At 34.7% G+C, this 19,359-nt stretch overlaps 1 long non-coding RNA gene across 16 annotated transcripts; it reads left to right on the forward strand.

Moving 5' to 3' along the window:
- The first annotated feature begins 7,465 nt into the window (after window positions 1-7,465).
- On the forward strand, window positions 7,466-12,568 carry LOC110878312. 16 transcript variants are annotated; one of them, XR_004867032.1, is made up of 10 exons: window positions 7,468-7,638; window positions 7,746-8,001; window positions 8,086-8,141; window positions 8,303-8,382; window positions 9,474-9,548; window positions 10,073-10,139; window positions 10,484-10,716; window positions 11,189-11,279; window positions 11,620-11,946; window positions 12,235-12,568. It is a non-coding gene; the product is annotated as an uncharacterized LOC110878312 (long non-coding RNA). The 16 variants fall into 16 exon arrangements; XR_002557821.2 differs by lacking the exon at window positions 12,235-12,568 and having other exon boundaries at window positions 7,472-7,638; window positions 11,620-11,711; window positions 11,873-12,148; XR_002557823.2 differs by having other exon boundaries at window positions 7,473-7,638; window positions 11,873-12,029.
- The last annotated feature ends 6,791 nt before the right edge of the window (window positions 12,569-19,359 follow it).

The following is a 19,359-nucleotide window of genomic DNA, read 5'->3' on the forward strand; positions in this document are numbered from 1 at the left end:
GAAGTACACCACAGGATATTATTTCATGCTATGCACCATACGTTATGGTACCCATACAAGGCCCAAACCTGTTTTAAACTATACGCCATTGGATATCCACCGGAAATACCTCCTGAGCCGCCGCCTGATGATTCTTTTCCAAGTTTGAGGACAAACTTTCTCAAAGACGAAGAGAATGATAGCCAATCCATAACGGGTCCGGTTGGAGTGCAAAAAAATCCAAGTCCGTAGACCCGCAACCCGGCCCGAATGGAGCATGCATGGCTCAACCTAACTCTGTCATCTTTTCAAGACATGGCAATGCATACCACGTTCTCATGTTAATCCTATTTTTTTAGTTTAATTTGCATCCTTTACATAGTTGTACTCTTTGCATTGTGACTAGTACTTTGAATTCCCATTTCCCCTTAAGAATAGGACATAGTTAGTGGTTAGTTTTTTTTGTGTGTTTCTTTCCTTTAAGTATGTGTTCGACACAGTAATGAAAACAGTTTGGTTGATGAAATTTCTTGTGTTAATTATCTCATGTTTGTGGGTTAATTAATTCGTCTATGCTAGCTCAACCGTGGCGCGTTGGGTGGTGAACTTAGACACGATATCTTAGCCGGAGTGGTGTATCTGTATCTTCGGTTGGACATCGCAGCCCTACCGTTTCGTTTGGTGGTGAATCTGTATCCAAACGAACCGTAGAACTATCTTTCATTTTACCGTTTGATTTGAACCGGTGATTCGGGGTGTTACTCCTATCATATAGTCCTATGGATTCGGCCATGTATAAAACTTTCGGTTTGGTTCGGTTATTTCGATTATGAAAATAAGAATAACCATAACCGAACCGCAACAATATCGACCTTTTGGTTATTTCATTCAGTTTTTTTATTATTTTGGTTATTATTTGGTTATTTTGATTTTATGCACACCCCTAATTAAAGTCACACATTTTACTCTTACACAACTGATATAAACATGAATTGTACACCCATTGAATAAAGTGAACGAACAACAAAGTACACGAAGCAAGACAAAGATTGAGGTCCCTATCTTCTAGAATTGTTAAAAACTATAAATGCAAAGGCAATGGTCACACTCCAGAAAAGAACCAACTTTTCTTGTACACTTCCTTACCCTTCCATGTTTAACCTTATCATCAAATAAAAAAAAGTTTGTAATTATATATAGCGTTCTATTAATTTCTTTCATAAAAATATGTTAACTTTTAACACCCACATTATCAACCAACTGGGGGTGGGGGTTCCAAATTTTGTATTCACTAAAAAGTTAATTTTTAACTTCCAGATTTTCTATTTAAAAAGTGCTCGGAATTGATTATGTTGGCCGTTAAAAAAAAACATTTAAGGTAAGATTTTACAGGGCAGCATCGTCGTGGAAGTCGTTAGAAGTTGTTTCTGAATTTACATGATTAATGAAAAGTTGTAAGAAATGGGTGTCGGTTAAAAGTGATTATTAGTAATAAGTTGCTACTCATCAACCACAACATAGCCATCGTTGATTAGCATTAACTGATTATTAGTAAACATGAGCGGCCCTAGGGGTGGGCGGGGAGGACCATCGGCCAGGGCCCGATATCCCGAAGGACACGTTATTTTATGAAAAAAAAACCTGATATGTATATGTAAAATATGAATTTTAATAGGGTATACCTATACAAACACCAACATAGGCCCACTTACAAAACCATTCTTATGGTTTATATTAGTTATTAGCCAATTGACATTAGGTTTAGACCTTTAATGAGCCCAATACCCAATTTTGTTATGGCCTAAGGCCACGTTTTTTCAAGCTCGAACAGAGTACACGAATTCTTAGGACCGGCCCTGTGAGTAAGTGAACAACACTTTGGTTGTAAGTGGCAATTAGGCCATTAGTAGCAACTTGAAAGATCAACAGAGGTCTCAAAGGTGAATTGCACCGCCTCGTACACACTCCTACCTGCTAAGACTTATAATAATATCTTATGAACGTCAATTGTTACACAATAATTTTAAATATAGAATTACGTATAAATACTTATATGTTACATGTTACGTAAATACTTAATGAAGTTGTTATGATATTCTACTTAAAATTGATTTAGTATAACATACTTATTTGAAACACTAAAAATTTAGTAAAAGTTATAGAATGAAAAATTAACATTAACATAAAAAATAAAAATACTTAATTTGTTAGTTAGAAAGGCCGAATCCACCAATGTCTATAAGAGTCAAACTAAACGGGCGTTGGTATTGAATAATGGATGTTCGAAAATGGATGTTTGAGAATGCAAGTCATATGGTTGTCTGACTGACTGACTCTCCGCTGAAAACCCAACTAATATATATTTCGAGGGGTTGGTTCCGGTACAAACCATATTTATCATACAAACCGTAAGAACAGATACTAGCACTTAAAAAAGTTAAATTAGCACATACTAAAACAATACATAAATAAAAGTAGCACTTTTAAATTATAGTAGCACATGAAAATTAATCAAGATAATTGATTTTAGCACATATGTGAAATGCTATCAACATTTTTCTTTATCAGCACATTGAAAACAAAAGTAAGATCTAAATAAAGAATAATTGTTTGTTAGCATAATTATAAAGAATTCAAGATAATTGATATTATTTAGGTTATCATTTTACCATTTCTCTATAATTGGTTGGATGCCACATGCCACTTTTTAAATGATTCTTACAGTTTGTATACGAAACGTGGTTTGTATTTGATCCTACTCCTATATTTCGATTATTCAAATTTAACCTTATTGCGAAAATGATTACACAGGGAATGTTAATTACTTCTAAAAGTGTGTGACTAACTTTTAATTGTTTATTTAGTACAAATAGTCTTTTTGTACCATTAACAAAACATTTATTAAACTTCAGTACGTTGAAAACTTGAAGTAGAAGTGAGTTAGGATATTGGAGGATAAACTAACTAACTTTTTTTTTAACGGCAAATTTGGATCAGTGACAGACCATTGGAGTATAATCGTGCCATCAGCGGAACCACCCGAATATATCCATCTCCACTAGGCATAATGTCTATACACCAATTCAGGAGGAAACCCAATAAATATAAGGAAACCCCCTTGTGGAAATCGAACCTAGAACCAATTAGTGTTGTTTAAGAACAAAAAGCTTGAATTGCACTTGTAATAAACTCACTTAAAAGTGGATAGGTTGTAAATCACTCGAAATTGAACCAACTTTAAACATAGTGCCGTCCAAGATTTCCCCAAGGCTAACTTTTAATCTCATCTAAACTTATATATAAATATTCTAATTATTTAAAAAAACTAATATAAAATCAAATAATAAATAAATTAAGAGGTGAAATATGATATTTTAAACTTATGTATTTTAAATATTTTAATGTATTTAAAAAACCTTAAAATAACATCAAGTAATAAACAAATCAATAAATAATAATACTTATAACAAAATTATATGAATTAAATTTGATTTTATAACTTTAGGTGATATTTATATTAAAACAAGAAGGTTTAATGTGTTTTACCTATTAATATAAAGGTCTAAGTGAAAACAAATTAAATTAAGCGGGTTCAATTTGTATTTTAATTATTAATATAAGGGTCTAAGTGAAAAAAGTCTACCACGCGATTGGGGGTGGCGTTCTAGGACCGGTTAAATTTGATTTTAACAAAATAAAAAGGTTCACAAAGCGCGTGTTACTTTTTTTGCTTTTTCTTATATAGAGTTTTCGTTTAGAAGTGCTTTTAACAAAATGAAACCGCCACGCAACGTGCATGTTAGGTTTTTATTAAGAAGTTTTCTATCTATGTTTTTATTTCAATTTGGTTTAAAATTGTTAAGTCCTCCATCGCGAAGCGCGGGTTTCACGCTAGTTATTACTATACAAAAGGATCTCTTCGTCTTCCATTGTAATTTCACAAAAAAATTAAGACACCTAAAGATTTAAAATATAAGATATAATTAATCAAAACATGAAAATGATTTCTTCCCATTCCAATAGCAATAAATTTATGACTTCGATACGAAGTCACAATAGAAAACCTAAAATCAGCAACAACCTTTAACAGTAAATGAGCTCAGAGTAGTAACATGCGCTCACTCATTTTACAACGTTCGATCAACGGTAAACTATTATCAACATTAATTGTCGTCAGCAACAAGTTCACGCTGATGTTGAACAAAACTTAAAAATAAGGTGCAAGATGGGCTATCAAAACCCCCATCGTCCACAATCATGATGCATGCTTGTGACGATGCACCCTTTACGGTCCATTGATTTCTTATTGTTAAGGAAACAATATCTAAGAAGAGCTCTCCCTTATAAACCTATGCGAGGTTCTACCTTCCTCTTATACAATAAATTTATGACTTCGTTACGAAGTCACAATAGAAATCGAGTTATTTCTCATAGTTATTCCATTTTAAAAACAACATATTTTAGTCGTTATGTTGTAACCAGTGACAGAACCAGAATCTTTCAGTCATATGGTCACTATAAGATTTTATTCTCTACCGATTACAACAAGGGGATCCAACTCATGTTTAAAAAAAATCCTAATATTATATGGATGAATCTAACAAATTATGATGATTACAAGATCAACGAACCCTCTTGATTTCCATTGGTTCCGCCCCAAATTTTAATATCAATGTCTAAGGGTGTAAACGAGCCGGGCTGAGCCGAGCTCGACTCGGCTCGATTCGAGCCTACTTATTTGAGCTCGAGCTCGGCTCGCAAGTAAAACCAAAAGCTCGAGCCCGGCTCGACTCGGCTCGAGCTATTTTTAGAACAACCTCAAACGAGCTAAAAGTTCGGCTCGAGCTCGCTTCAATATCGCTTAAACGCGCCAAAGCTCGGCTCGCCAATGTTATAATCATTATTATTATATTATATAAAAATAAATAAATTTTTGTTTGGTCTTGTTTAGGCTCGCGAACCTAAACGAGCTTTGTATTTCAGGCGCGAGCTCGGGCTCGATAATTAAACGAGCTCGGACTTGGGCTCATTAAAGCTCGGCTCATTTAAGCTTTAAACCAAGCAGCTCTCGAGCCTTTGGGCTTGTTTATACCCCTATCAGGGTCTGCCTGTGCCTGACGTAGTAATGCAAAGCAAATGGAAATTGTTTGCTGTTAAAAAAAAAAAGTAACGCAAAGGCGCATAGAAATTACATTGCTTTTGCTAGGAGCCTAGGAAGTAGGAACTCCTAAAAGGTGATATATTGGGAGTAGATCTCTACGGATCATAACCAATAAAAATATCATTAAGTTTTCTTTTTTTTTCTAAACTAAACTTCAATAAAACACACTTCCGACCCAAACGGACAAAAAGCCAAACATACAAATAAAAAACGCCTCCGACCTAAATGGGCAAAAGGCAAACAAACTATAATATGTACAACGGATATTTACACGAGTCCTCCCATTGAAGATTTCTTAAGGAAGACCTATTTCTTAACCACACAAACCTCTAGATTTGACTTCCCCTCAAATCTCCTGGAACCCGCACTTACTGTTGTGAAAAACCGTCTCGTTTCTTCCTTTCCATATGCACCAGCATGTGATTATAATAAGGCCGTAGATAATCTTCTTAGCTTTCTTTCCTAGCTGTAAAAATTTGCGAGCTTCCATAATATCTTTGACCCCGAAAGCAAAGAGCGGCAGAATGTTACACCACTCACTAAAACCCATCCAAACCTTGTTTGCTATCATACAAGCCGTAAAAATATCATCCACCGATTCCTCGTAATCCTCACAGAACGACCACACATCTGAGGAAATATTCACATTTCTTCTTATGAGATTCTTCCTAGTTGCTAATCTATCCAGGTTTGCTCTCCATGCCATAATATTACATTTGAGGGGTGCCCAATTGCACCAAATAAACTTTGGCAATTGAATCTCCTCCCTATCTTCACATTTGAGTTTTTTTCACCGATTTGACAGAAAAATACCCGATTTCACTCCCAACCACTTCCATGAGTCACTTTCGCTAAACAAAACCATCAGCGTCACCGTATCTTGGCACTCCTGCCATTCCTGTAACTCAGTTACCGACTCCGGCGCTCTGACCCAATCCCAGTTGTACCCACGACTCCCCAGATTCCGAACAATCCTATCTGCCACTCTACAAGACTTATTCGTCTCCGAATTGAAAAGATGTGGCCATCTAAAAAAATATCATTAAGTAACTTGTATGTCATTATAAACATGGCCGGCAAGGGGGAGGTGTGGGCGGGGAGGACCACCGGTCAGGGCCCGGTATTTCGAGGGGCACGTGTTTTTATGAAAAAAAACCCGATATATATATATATATGTAAAATATTTTTTAATAGGGTACACCCATACAAACACCAAGAATAGGCCCCCTTACAAAACTATTCTTATGTTTTAGATTTTTTTTTTTTTTTTTTTGAACGGCCAACAAAAATATTATTATTTCAACTAGCAAGAAGCTAGACACCAAATTTACAAGACAAGACACCAAATACACCAAACAACCAACACCAAAAACCGTACTAAACAAAATACAATACTACATTACCATATCAAGTTAAAGCTTTGCCAATCGCTCCAAGACCAATGCGGAGACCTCGACCGATTCTTAACCCAGTGAAAGGCCAACGTTTTGGATTCCTCCACAACCTTCGAAACACTCGGAACGGCTTGACGAAATAGAGCCTCGTTTCTCATCTTCCATAAACACCAAATTACTACCTGAGAAATAGCACTGAAGACTTTCTTTTTCTTAGCATTACCTTGCACCAGCATATGGGAATCCAGGATATCCTTTAGACTAAAGGCTATCACAGGGGGAGATTTGCACCACTGGGCCACAACTAACCATACCGATTGAGCGAAATGGCAGGAAGCAAACAGGTGCTCATTGGTCTCATCGAAATCACCGCACAGAAGATACCTTGAGTCACTGACGAAAATATTCCTAGCTGCTAGATTAGTTATTAACCTTTTTGGCATTATGTTTAGACATTTAGTGAGCACAATATCTAATTTAAGTCCTAAGGACACATTTTTTTGAGCTCCAACAGCGTATATCAATATATCATTAAACGCTCGCCTTAATGAAGAGACGATTCTCATAGCTAATGCAGAGATGTGAGTTAACAATTACTTGTAATACTTCTTATCTAGTTTCATTTTAGACTTCAAATAATCTTTTTTACCTTCTATCGCATGTTAAAACACAATCACAAAATTAATAACGATTTAACTCTTAAAGTTTCAATCAACTTTATTTAATAATAATAATAATAATAATAATAATAATAATAATAATAATAATAATAATAATAATCACAACAACTGAAACTGGTGCCAAGAAAGAAAAAAATTGAAAATGAAAGACATCTATACAACCTAATAAAAACCTTAATTAGGGGACACATGTCCTCCATCTAGAGCTTCAATTCTTCATTTTCCTTGCCAAAATTGACATCCATTCCTATTCCCTGTGGTGAAGAGTCACACGGGATCCATTTCCATTCATTCGGGTCGAATTGGTTCTCCTATATAAACACACAACCCGACAATTTTGTTTCTCAATTAGGGTTTCTCAAGCCTCTCTCCCTCTGCTCTCTAAGACTCTTCATAGATCTGCGTATAATCCATCCGATTCAAGGTTAGATATTCCATATTTCTGTAAACATCGTGATTTTATAATTCCAATCTGTAGATCTATGTTTTCCTGCAAGATCTGATTTTCATATTCATTCGTTTTTTTTCTAGGGTTTCATAACAATCGATTTATCTACAACTACATCAAGGTATGATTGCGATATTAAGATATTATTATGATAAGGTGTTCTTATGTGTTCTTTGTAGATCCAACATAGATTTTTTCAATATTTATTGATGATTATTGATCTTGATTTTTTTCATGTTTTGATTTTTGAATCGTTCGATATTATCATCCGAACTGTTTCTTCTCATCATTAATCATTGGAATCCTAATTGTATCACTACAACAACGTCAATACACCAGGTACGATTCAGATTTGTATATTCTATAATTTTGATTGTTGATTTTGAATCATTTTTTTCAAATCTGGATATGTTTCGTATCTAGGGTTTGTCGTCTTCCAGCACAGATCTTCAAAGGTGATCTAATGCTTCATTAACTAGGTACTGCCCTAATCTTTATATTTTTTTATGGTTATGTTTTATGAAGTCTGATTATTACTATGGCATGTCAATCTACATGTTGGATTCAAACGCAAAGTCACTAATAAATGAGTTTTAACAAGGATTGCATATTTGCATTTGTTTTGATTTTGAAATTATAGATGGCAATGGATGTATTACCTGTACCATTGCCACAAAGTTCTTTGCCATGTCCAATTTTTCTCGACAAGATCTCAAACAGGTATATCACTCTTAATTTTGTAAAGTATTTGTCAATTTGTAAACCACTAAACTTTACATTCTACATTATCACGTAGAATTTGAATTTTGTCTTAATCGAAGCCTCTTTTGATTTTATAATGTGTGAGCGACAAGGAATTTAAGTCTTCTTTGATATTATAAGTTTGTATACAGTTCAATTTGGATATAGAAAGTTGTAAGCACTATCAGTGAATGTTAATAAAAAAGAGTATATTGATAGTGTGTATATATAAAATAACACAGGGTAGCCTACAACCTTTTACACTGTTCTAAACAGCACTAAATTGTTCATCTATTTATGCAAAAAAAAAAAAAAAAAAACAAGCCGCATTCCAAGTCAAGTGATTTTGATTTGAATGGTAATGGTTAATAAAGTACTATGTCTCAACAATGCTTCGTGAGAAATAGCAAACTAATTTCTTCTGATGTGTCAATATTCGATAACTTTCTCCCCAACACACATTTGAGCAATCAGGTAGACTTAGCCCACCGAAATATAGTTAGGTAATCAACTTAGTTAAATCTTATTATTGGTGCATTTCTTAAGCTTAAGAGTTCTGTGTTTCAGTTCACATAAGTTTCTTTATTGAATAGTGGTCGTTCATTTTAGTTATAGATAAATAAACTCATAACTATTCGTTGAGCTGTTCTAAATGAGATTCATGGTGTACTATTGTAACAGTTATATCAGGTAATATTGACTGAGATGTAAAAATTTGTGCCGGTTAGGACTTTAAATGTGTTGTTTTGGGTTATCTTAATTATTAATAGCCAGAAAGAATGGACAAATTTTAAATTAGAAAAACGATCAACGATCAAGGATGGAAATGCAACTGATTTGATAATTTCATGTTGCATTTGTTGACTGTCTCTATTGTTGCCACTGTATTTCTCTACAGAAATTTCAATGTACAACACATGAAAATAGATGCCATGACTATTATGTAAATGCTCTTGAGTGTTTGTTGAGTAGTGTTTTTTGGGGAAGAGGATTATTTGTTTAATAAATCTTGCTGTTTGTTTATCTTTTTGCCATTTGAGTCATTTGTTTCTTCCATTATTTTGTTTTAGTGATATATGGCATAGAGTTTGCTTTGCATATGCAAAAATTGGTGCAATTGTCCGTTCTAACTCGAACCTATGGTGGTATGTGACTATTTTCTTTTGACTACTACTCTGCACAACTGTATGTTTTCTATCTACCAATTCGCTTGCATTCTCAATTTCTATTTCAACCAATGTTTTAAAATCCGGTTTTTATACGTACCGAATTTGGCTCAGAAACGACTTAACCGGGTGTATTGGGCGGTTCAACCGGGTGTACCGGGCGGTTTAACCGGTTCTACCGGACAGATCAACCGGCCGATTTGAATCGGTTTTTAAATCATTTATTTCAACAGCTTGGTTTCATGTTACTAGCCCTCATATGGAAGTTTGTCTTTCCTTCATGAATTAATTACAATTTTTTGCGATGGTTAGAATTTGTTCTTCAACAGAGCAATAATGTATTTTTATTTTATATTATTGTTTAGATATTTGAAAACACCTGTTGATGGTGTCATGAATGAATCAGTTCTAAAAAAGGCTCGGTTATCAAATCAGTTATTCTTATTAGTTTCAATCTTTTTTTAGCATTACATTAATCTTTTTCTCCTTCTATTTTCATGTAGGGTTATGTGTTGTGGTGCTTTTATATGGAAATGACATTGATCAAGAATGGGTTATTAACATTGTAAGGTAAGTATTCTTGCTTCTAGCATCATGTCAACTTCTATATGCCATCTATACAAACCATAGTTATTAAAGGCGCGAGGTGCACTCAGGGCGATTTGTTGGGCCCGGGACTTTATCTACGCCTACGTGCGCCTGGGCGCTCGCCTTAATAACTATGCAGAAGATTATGAACTAACCTGAAGATTAAAGGCGTGATGTACACTCAGGGCGATTGTTGGGCCCGGGGCTTTATTTGCGCCTGGGCGCTCGCTTTAATAACTATGATACATACATGTAAAGTGGGTTAAAAGCTCTACTACAAACATTAGTTTTAAACTTAATTTACTTTTATTTTCTATTTCGAGCAGAGAGTATGAGGCAATGAAGCATCACATGCTCTGATGACTAATCGAAAAGGTTAATGGCATGCAAGGAACTAAACAATTTTTATTGAAGATGATTATAGTGATGTTGACTGATATTCATGCGTGAAATCTACTCCCATAAGCAGTGAGAAATGCTTCAATTTCCACTTTAGTTTTTCATAGAATATAATCTTTGTCAATACCGCCAAAAATGAAGATTAAGTCAATTTTTTAAGGTAAGATGCATTGAGTTACATATATAAATTGCATAATAATACAGTTCTACTGCTCATGTTTGAAAAATGGGTGCATCATATGTAGGGATGAGCTCGGTACCAACCGGTATCGAAAATCCCCAAAATGGGTACCGGTATCCCCGGTTCGGTACCGGTATACTCGGTTCAGTACCGGTATTTCAGGGTAGAACTGGTAAATACCGGTACCAAAAACATCGAAAGTCAGTACCGAATATATTTCCGTTCTGGAAATTCGGTACCTGTTCGAAACCGGTACCCTACCATTTGCTCATCCTACCATATGTATATATTCCAACACTAGCCCATCAACTTTATAAGAGGTGGTGCACCTATTTTTCCTCATTGAGCTTACTTACATATATGTTCTTTATATGAATCCTTCTTGCTTCGTTTGATACTTAAATGGACTTCATTATTATTTATGGTAATGCACTTCCTTTGTTAAATGCAGTGTTGTTAATTTGGTAAAGGACATCTATTTTAAGTTACATATGGATGATGATAGAATGTTACCTGTAACATTAATAGTTGGTTTCCAAAGAGTAAGTGATATTTTCACTTATGTTTTTTGTAAAGCTTTGTTTATCAATATTTTCAAGTCTTTATATCATTGTTATATGTAGTGTGCATTTGTTTGGGTATGTACTCTACTCACTTATTAAGGAAGATTTGATTTCCTTATTCTTACTTTTTTATACTTTTAAATACAAGCCAACTGTCAATGGCAGTTGCTAATTTGTATATTCCAAAATTAAAAATTAAAAATCTGATTCTAGCTTTATTCATTGTGTCAACATGAACAATTGCTTGGTAGTTTCGTTTTGATTTGAATATTATGAACTTGATAAACTTTGAAAGAATGAGTTTTCATGTCGAGGCCAGTAAGTGGAAACTTTATAAACTGGAACACTAGATAGAAGGATATGACGCTTACTGTTACCGGAAGCCGTAGTTAAAATAGAGGTCGACTATCGGTAAATTCCATAATCGAATTCCTTTGATGAAATATTATATTCAAATATTCCCAAAAATTTTGATAAGCAATGTGTCCCATTTATTTAGTCAACTTAACATTTTTTCATGCATTTTGTTCTAAGAAGGGTATGATTATTGTTGTTGGGTTATTTGATTTCAGCCTAACTATTGAAGATGGATCTCCAAAAGCGCAAAGAAGAGGTCATGTGATGCATGATGTATGGGGTGGCAAAGGTCATTGTATTTGCATTTTGTTGGTCAAGGGTCGGATTGCTGGTCACATTATGTTGGTGGCGAGTCAGATTGCAATCTAACGTGTAACTTAAAGCTATAAAACTTTGTACTCAATTTGTTGCAACATTATAACCATATCTGTTATTTTTTTACCAGCTATGAATTAAAAAACTGTTTTTAATTTGAGGTTTTTATTATCAAAGGGCTATTTGCTAAAATTAATGGTTATTAATTTTAAATTGGCCTTTTAGTAATAAGTTCTTGACTGGATCACCCTTTTATTTATAGGAGCTTAAAGCGGAAGAATGCTTGAGCTTGAGAGAATTGTATGCAAAAAAGATTTCAGACGTTAACGCAGGAAGGTCAACACATACATTACAGTTTCCTGAATGCGAAACCAATAGGCGTAAACTGGTTGACGTTTACGCCTACGACAAAGTGTTCAGTATCAATGATAATATAACTAATAAGAAGTTGAAGACCTCGGAACACATTCAGAATAAAGAGTGAAATTTTCTATTTCGAGTTTTTGAGCGTTATTGGCGTCATACGTTTGAATTTAGTATTTTTCCTTTTTTGAATAATTGTCTCTTGCTTTAATTTCAATAATATTGTTATTTTATTTGTTGTTAGATTGACAATAATATTTCACGTTATTACGTAATTTCATATATCTGATTGACTTTTTTTCCTATTAAAATTTTTTAAATGTCTTTGATTCAGCAAGATACAAATATACTAGCAATGTCGAAGGTTATATACAACTTAGTGACGATCCTAACTATCCTTTTTTTCTTTCCTTTTTTTTTTTTTGCAATGATAGTAACTCATGAATTGGTATTATACTATCCTATTTTATCTATAATTTGTTATCTTTTATTATTGTTTCTATTTCATAAACTTTACATGTTTTAATGTTGTTATCAAATGTAGATCCTTCCCAAATTAATTACCGACTTAGGTGGTTATGAAGCTCCAGCAAATAGAAGTATTAGAGTAATAGGCTTTCAATTTATATTTCACACACAAAAAAAAAACGTATTTCCTTTGTTTACATATCTTTTCGGTTATTTTAGATCTATAGTATGATACTTTCGTTGTATTTTAATGTTCGATTCAGATTTCCATAATAAGTCCATGCGTACTGTTTCTTTATGATCAGTTTAGACGTAATTTTTTTTTTCTAAAAATAAAAAAACATATCATTTATCAACACCGCGAAATTCGCGGGTATTAGCACTAGTTTTCCATAAACAGCTAAAAATTGTAGGTTCAATTGTCTGACATTGATGACATAAAAATAAAAAATCAAAAAGGTTAAAATCTTAATTAATATAAAGAAATAAAATAAAGTTGACGTATCAATATATTAAAGAGTAAATTACAACTCTTGTCGTTTATGATAAAATCAATTTTCAGACGGTTTCCTTTGGCACAAAAGTTGACGAGTTTTTTCTTTAACGTTTCAAAATTGTGCACGTTATGTTCTTTAGTCCTAACCCAGTTAGACTTTTTTAGTTAAATTTGGTCGTTTGCCTTGCACATGAGTGTATTCTTACCATTTCACCTTCCCGAGCACTATTGAGTAAATAAATTATATCAAGGGACTATTTGTATAGAAAATAAAAAATAAATATATAAATAGAATAAAACCTTTGCGCGCTCTCTTTCTCCCTCTTCTCTCTACCTATCTGTTCTCTCTCTTTATATATCACACATTCTGTTCTCTCTCTCTATCCACACATAATCCAAATCTGAGATGGTGAATGGTGGGTTTAGCGGTGGTGGGTGGTGGATGGTGACGGTTGAGGGTTTATGGATAGTGACGGTGGCAGGTTGTGATGGTGGATGTGGTGGTGGGTGATGGTGGATGTGGTGGCGGGTGATGGTGGATGTGGTGGTGGTGGTTGGTGATTTAGGTTGTTTGCAGGTTGTTGGGACTAGGGTTTCGATGGGGGTGGTGATGGTGGAAACGGTGGCGGGTTGTGATGGTGGATGGGGTGGTGGGTTTAATGGTGGTGGTTGCTGATTTGGGTAGTTTGCAGGTTCATTGGGTTAGGGTTCTAGTGTGGGTGGTGATGATGGAGACGGTGGCGGGTTGTGATAGTGGATGGGGTGGTGGGTTTAATGGGTTGCTGATTTGGGTTGTTGCAGGTTGGGGTTAGGGTTCTGGTGGGGGCGATGATGGTGGTGGTCTAGCAGAGAGAAAGTAGTTGTGGCGGTGGTTGTGGTGATGGAGATGGTGGGTGAAGGAGAGAAAGTGAGAGTCGATGGTGGTGGTGGGTTGGTGGGTGGTGGTGGACTGGTGGGTTAACGGGGGCGGTGATAATTTTTTAAAATATTTTGTTTTAGTTTTTTAAATAATATTAAATAAATTGGTAAAAAGACTAAACACCCTTGTATAATCTGATTTAACTAAAAAATCTAATTGGGTTAGGGCTAAAGGACATAATGTGTATGATTTTGAAACACTAAGGACAAAACTCGTCAACTTTTACGGCAAAAGACATCACCTGAAAAATGGTATTAACATAAAGTACAAAACTTGTAATTTACTTTATATTAAAAATATTATCCAACCCATATTTTTGGTTTTCATCTCTTATTTGCAATGCCTTAACGACAATTTAAAAAAAAAAATGTCAATCATGTTTGAAAATTATCAAATGTTTATTGATAAACATGTCACACTTAACATGAATCATACGAAATTAAGAATCAACATTTTCCCAAACTTCTAGTAGTTTTGATTTTTAGTGGGATGTTTGGAGGCAAGGTTTACTTCGTAGTTGTTTTCTGAAAATTATTTATGTATCAAGTCAAGATACTTCAAACATCATTGTTGTGGAAAATGACACAACAACAAATGCTACTTTGATTTTTGAACCAAACAATATCATTGACTTATTATAATATAACACTACGTTGTCATGTTTAGTCTATCTCAGTTTACAACCGGTCAATTTTGTTCAAGTTTATCCTCATATATAAATATTTGTATGTAGTAACACTATAAGGGTCTCCACACGATACAACAGAAAATACAAACATTGTCAGGTGTGTATTATTCGATTGGTTTGACTATTACACTCAACCGAAGCCAAAATCGAAGATATCGGTCAGTCAATTTTATTAACCAATCGATTTTTGGTTAACCAGTTCGGTTTATTCAGTTAGATTAATGATTTTTTGTTCGTTTCATTTAATTTCGCTTAGAAATACATGAAATTGAAGTTTGAATACATGAAATGGAAGTATAAATATTTGAAATGAAAGTCTAAATACATGAAATGAAGGTATAAAATATGAAATACATGAACTGGGGGCATAAAAGCTATAAATATATGAAAATATGAATAGTTCGTTTTGGTTAAACGAATGTACAAAAAAAACCGATAACCGTTTTTGGTTAGTTCGGTTTTCAGTTAATCGGTTATCAGTTAATGTAGTTTTTGGTTGATTTTGGTTTGATTTAGTCTGTTTCGGTTCGGTTTCGATTAACGATTCAGTTATTGCTCACCCTACTGTTGTTCACATAACATATCAATTTTTAATTAAGAGAAAAATGCCCGGATAGTCCCTGTGGTTTCGCCTTTTTTCACCTATAGTCCCCAACTTTCTAAAACTACCTGAATAGTCCCCAAGTTTTCATTTTTTGTTCCCGGATAGTCCCTGGGTCTAACTTCAGTTACTTTTCTCTGTTAAAATGATGTGAAATGACAAAAATACCCTTTCCTTAAAAGGCCAAACCACAGGGACTATCCGGGCATTTTTCTCTTTTTATTTATAAAACTCCACCACCACACTTCATCTTCAACCTCCACCCACCATCACCCTCCTCCACCCTCCACCATCACCCTCTCTCTCTCCCTCTCCCTCTCCAATTCCGGCGAAAGTCCGGTTTTCCAGCCGTTTTTCACCGTGTCGCGAAATCTGAACCGAATAACTTACAGCAGCCACCTCCATCTTCATTTAATCCCTCCACCTTCAAAATCTGAACCGTGTCGCGAAATCTGAACCGAAACAGATCTAACCTGTAGTTGAACCAAGTCACTTGAACTCGAAACTAAACCCGAACCAAACTCAAACTGATAACACCACCCACCACTGTCTTTGTCGCTGTCTTCGGCCGACATCTCCGTCGGCCACCACCACCGTTGCGGCTCCACCTCCAATACATCCAAAACCATCAAAAATTGATTAAAAGATGTGTAAATCCTTCAACACCACCGCATCATCAATTCATCATCCTAATCATCATCGTCTTCAACCGCATCAGCATCATCATAAACGACAGCCGGCAACATCACCATTATCGGTCAGAAAATTAAAGAAAAGAAAAAAGAGAGAAGAAAGGGGACACCAGTTCTTACCGAGATACAAAACTTGTCGGAAGATTGCCTTCACCGTCGCTCACGGCCACTGTCGTCGTTCTCGCCGTCGCCGGCCGTCGGACACCTCGTCGGTTCCCTCCTTTCTCTGATTCCCCTCTCTAATTCTTTGTTCTCATCGTCTAGCAGCACCGTACGCCACCACCATCAGGTGGTGGCCGTATAATTTCGTGAAACAGGAGAGTGGTGTGTGGTGTGAGGGTCTCGTCGGAAGAGGAGGGTGGAGGTGGGGGAGGTGATTGGTCGGAGAACGAGGAGACGGCGCTAAAACCGGCCGGAGATCACCTCCGGTGATCGGAGTTCTGTGAGAGAGGGAGCAGGGGGATCTATAGTGTGCGGATTTTGTGATTAGGGTTTCAAATGAAGAGGGTTTTGTTTTGTGATTAGGGTTTCAAATGCCCGGATAGTCCCTGTGGTTTGGCCTTAAAAAAAAAGGTAAATTGGTCATTTCACACACTCTTAACACCCACTTAACAGAGAAAAGTAACTGAAGTTAGACCCAGGGACTATCCGGGAACAAAAAATGAAAACTTGGGGACTATTCAGGTAGTTTTAGAAAGTTGAGGACTATAGGTGAAAAAAGGCGAAACCACAGGGACTATCCGGGCATTTTTCTCTTTAATTAACATAGCAATACTATACTCAAATAAAAGAGAGTATAAAATGGTCACTTTTATGGTGTATTTAAAAAAATATATTAATGTACGAAACAGTTATTGTTGTTTAAAAATCGTGTGGGTAATTAGTTTTTCATCGGGGGATAAAATGTAATTAATAATTAATTAATAAGAATTTGGTTAAAGATGAGAGAATAAAATGTAATAAAGATGAGAATTTTAAAATAATTATTATTTAAAAGACTATTTTACCCTTATTTTATGATTATAGTTTATGCATTGAACTAAAAATTTTTTTTTAACTTTTAGATACCTTAAAATATCCGAAATTTTAAAATATCCAACCTTGTTCATTACATATAGTATAGAGTTATAGCTCCTTGAAAGAAATAGAAAATTAAATAAACATAATATTTTTATATTTAATCTAGATGAAATGCGACTAGTGGAGTTGCATTAAAAGCAACATCATATATTCAATCATATTACTTTTATATGTGTTAAAACACATAGAGAAAGGTTCATTTGAAAAGAAATTTAATGTGAGAAAAAAAAAAAAGAAAGGACATATACGTAAAATGCTATTTCATTTATAACTTTTATTATTAAGTTTTCTCTCTTTAATTAATTAGTCAACTAATCATTAATTATCCTACATATAATCTACAAAACCTACACATATCAAAATTTTCCTACATATATCATACACATTATATAATTTTATCCTACACAGTCGAAATTTATCCTACACACCTCGAAATATATCCTACACAACTCGTAATTTATCCTACACAACTAATAATTTATTCTACACTTTAAATTAAGTTGTTTTTTTTTTTAATTTGGAAAAAGTATATATTTTGAAAAGGAGTTACAAATTTAATTTAGCTAGTTATTAAAGAGGAAGAATACAAATTAATGATTTATATAAGTTTACCAATATACCCTTATATTAAAATTAAAATCCAAATATTAAATGAAGTAAATTGAAACATTCTTATTGGTGAAACTTTTTCTTTTTATCTTCTTACAAAAAAATTCTTCTCATTTGAACCCTCCACAAAACACATATTAGGATAAAGGGTGTGGGGGTAAACCATCATGGATGGAAGGCTATATCACTTCTTTCCCTAACCTATCATGGTTTGTATGGATTAAACCATGATAACCATGGTCCTTCTTTCCATTTTTCAAGTAATCATTTCCTTTTACTTTAGACAAAGATAAATTAAAATAAATAAGGGGATAGTGGTTTGGGTTATGCCCACACCCTTAGGGTAGTGGTTTTGGATTGTGGATTAGAGGTGGGTGACATGACACTGACCTGGAGGGTCATGGTGGTCATGAGGGTCATGACCACACCCTATAGCCTAATCCGTTCGATATTTGCGTTTTGACCCAATCGCAATACAACTATAGGATACATTGAGTTCAATCGGATACGTCAAAACGTGTGTTTTCATATGATTAACACATCACCTAACGCTTGGACTAATCCGTTCGATATTTGCGAAGTACCCGCGCCGCAACGCGCGGGTCTTATTACTAGTTACAATTAAAAACATCATCATCCAAAGCCCTTCTTGGTTTTGTATGTGCAAAAGTGAGTTGGAGACTACTGACCACATTTCACCTCGTGTGTTTATGGCCTCGGTGGTGTGGCATCACATTAGTGAGTGGTGCAAAATCCCTCACATATACGTTTTCTCTATTGGTGATGTTTTTCAAATACACAAGTTCATGCCAGGAAATGAGAATAAAAGGAGACTTTTCAAGCCATTATGTTGGTGTCTTGTTGGAGTATTTAGTAGGCATAAAACATGTGTATCTTTCCTAATGACCGATGAAGATCCTAAATATAGTGGGAGAGATCGAGACTCTTACGGGGTCGTTTGGTTCATGGAATATCTACGACGGAATTGAAATGTTTGAAAGGGATTGGAATTAATTCCAATAGAAATTAGTGTTGTGTTTGGTTTGTATAATTGTTAAGGGAATTTGAATGCAGAAATAAATTATTTACAAAATTACCATGTATAACCTCATTCTTAGATATAATAAAAAGGTGAATAATGGAAAGATGTGGTAATTTGGTAATCTTGAAACATTTCTTAGGAAAGATTATAATTCCTTCCCATATACAAAGGATTGTTAAATTCCTTTCATTGATAGAATTTGGAGGAATGTTTTCTAATTCTAATTCCATTAAAAACCAACCAAACACAATTTCTAAAGGAAAGTTTTCAAATGTCAGTTCTTTCGAATTTCATGAACCAAACGGCCCCTTAGCTTCCTTTGGGTTAGGAATCGCTGAGGATTGATTGGGTCAAATGGAGGACTTTCGATTTTATTATGTAATTTTGTTTGTTGTATTGTTGTTTTTGTTGTATGTTGAGTCCATGCTA

Source organism: Helianthus annuus, chromosome 9 (assembly GCF_002127325.2).
Source record: "Helianthus annuus cultivar XRQ/B chromosome 9, HanXRQr2.0-SUNRISE, whole genome shotgun sequence".
Lineage (NCBI taxonomy): Eukaryota > Viridiplantae > Streptophyta > Magnoliopsida > Asterales > Asteraceae > Helianthus > Helianthus annuus.